Source organism: Panthera leo, chromosome D3 (genome assembly GCF_018350215.1).
Source record: "Panthera leo isolate Ple1 chromosome D3, P.leo_Ple1_pat1.1, whole genome shotgun sequence".
Classification (NCBI taxonomy): Eukaryota; Metazoa; Chordata; class Mammalia; order Carnivora; family Felidae; genus Panthera; species Panthera leo.
The window spans coordinates 15,237,480-15,239,909 of NC_056690.1; the positions used below are offsets into that span (position 1 = coordinate 15,237,480).

The 2,430-nt window shown below is 43.0% G+C and overlaps 1 long non-coding RNA gene across 1 annotated transcript; it reads right to left on the bottom strand.

Annotated features, from left to right (window-relative positions):
- Positions 1-382: 382 nt before the first annotated feature.
- LOC122203256 lies at positions 383-1,772 on the bottom strand. Its single transcript, XR_006195108.1, has 3 exons — positions 1,629-1,772; positions 1,104-1,214; positions 383-571 (listed from the first exon to the last, which is right to left on the bottom strand). It is a non-coding gene; the product is annotated as an uncharacterized LOC122203256 (long non-coding RNA).
- Positions 1,773-2,430: the final 658 nt, after the last annotated feature.

Below are 2,430 nucleotides of genomic sequence, written 5' to 3' on the forward strand. Positions count from 1 at the left end.
CTTAGCGGGAGACGAGGCTGTGGAAACGGATGGTGACCAGGCCTTGGAGGGTCCTAACAGCCCACAGAACATTTGAGTCGCATTTTTTGGACCACTAGGAGTCCTTGATGGTGGTTGAGTGGAGCCAGTATCAAGTAAGGTTAAGCACAGAAGTCTGGAATGAGAAACACTGGCTTTCCAATCCCTGTTTACCATCTGGGAGACACTCCTTGGGCAAGTGATTTAAGTTCTCTGAACCTCAGTTTCTTCTTCTTTAACATGGTACCATTTGTTGTGAAAATGAAATGGAGTAGCACTATACAGTGCTTATTAGCACAACGCCTGTTATATGATGAGCTTTCAACAAGAAGTTAGTTACTGTTGTCGTTGTCGTTGTTGTTGTTGTTGTTGTTGTTGTTGTTGTTTCTGCATTGGGGGTAGGGGACATGATTACCCTGACATAGAGGATTTAAAAATGTCAAAGTCTTCCTCTTAGTGGCAAAACATTCCTCTGGCCTTTTCCCTTTTCTCTTCTTGGTTGTGGAGCATGACAGATGAGCAATGAGGACTTAAAAGTGACAGATGTGTCCATCTAGGATAGCACAAAAAGGGGAGGGACAGGGGGAGGCAGGACTGAGGAATGACCTAACAATGCCTGGAATCATGGTCAATGGTGCTACAGAGATTTAAGGAACTATCTTTATAGAAATATAATTCAGAGGCCAAGGCAAGGGCAAGTTCCCAGAATTTGCCTGGGGCACTGGCACAGAGGGTCTCATTCAGAGGGAGGGGTCTGACTTGGGTTCCAAAGACCAGAGGGTCCTTGGAGGTCATGTGCTGGACATCCTTCCTTGTACTGTGTTGTTATTCTTTGAAGGAGTTTGTTGACCTGAGCAACTGGAGAAGGGATGATTGGGAGGCTCTCAGACTCAAAGTAAATTAACATCCTGAACTCTGGGATGGTGGGGTTTTGTCCTAGGGATGTAGGGAAAATTTGTTTGTTTTTTTCACCCATCATTTTCCACCCCTAGACTCTGTTAAGCATATTTATTCAGATAAAATGCACCTCCCTGGCCATCTCCTGCTGTAGTCTTTTTCTTTTCCTCCATCCCATCAAAACTTACCAGTCATGGGTTGTAGTCCCTCCAGTACATTTTACTCTCTTATCTCATAAAGTGGTGTTTCTCAGAATTTGAGCTAAGTAGCAGTGCATTTTCAATGTTGAAACTTCCTTGCTGAGATAGAGATGCAAACAGAGATACAGAGATACGAATATATCTCACCGCGGAAGTTGCTAACTATTTTGTCAAATACCTCTTAAAACTTATTCCATAAATGACAAGTTATGGGGGTTTTTGTTGTTTTTTGGTTTTTAACTCCAAAGAAGAAAGGCTAGACTCAAATAAAAGGCAATTCTTTCAATGAAATATGTTTAGCTTTTTGAGAAACTCCCCTCTACTGCTTTTGTGTGTGTGTGTGTGTGTGTGTGTGTGTGTGTGTGTGCGTGCACGCATATGTACTAAACTATCATTTGGAAACTACAGTCATAGGCAATTTATGCTAAGATGTTAATGACTTAATTACATGTTCATTCATGAAATATCAAGTTCCTTCTATGTGTTAAGCCCTGGACTAAATGCTGGACTTACGGAGATGAAGGAAACTTGGTATCTGAGACCAGAGGATTCATTCTTGATTAGGAAGACATTTGTGAACAGTGATGTTGTCTCCACTTCAATATGTCAGAACGACAGGGGCATTTCTTGAAGGTTAGATAAAATGCTATGGGTGCAACAAAGAAAAGTGTGGAGAAAGCTTCACAGGGAGGAGGAAATGAGGGGAGGAGAAGATAGTAAGAGCTGCATTTATGGATTTACAGGATGCTAGATACTTTTTTTATAATTAAAAAAATTTTTTTTCAGAGAGAGGGAGAAGGGAAGAGGGGCAGGGGGGACAGAGAGAGAGAGAGAGAGAGAGAGAGAAGGTGGGAGACAGGGAGGGAGGAAGAGGGAAAGAAAATCTCAAGCAGGCTCTGCACTCAGCCCTGAGCCTGACATGGGGCTTGATCTCACAACCCTAGGATCATGACCTGAGCCAAAATCAAGAGTCAGATGCTCAACTGACTGAGCCACCCAGGTACCCCAAGGCACTTTAATGTCACCTCATTGTAATCTCCACAACAACTTGTAAGGTGGATGTTATGATTCTCATTTTACCATAAAGAAGGGAAGCTCAGTTGGGAAAGTCCCTTGCTAGAGATTACCTAGTAAGAGTCAGGTATGGGGTTTGAATCAAGCCCTGTCTGATTCCAAACCCATGGATATAACCACTCCAGAAACTTCCTCAGAAAACCTTCGATGTCTGTCTGCTCTTGTCCATGGTCCTGATACTATTGACAAGGACATGAGACAGGGAATGCAAGCTGGAGTTACCTTGTCAGGTGAACTGGCC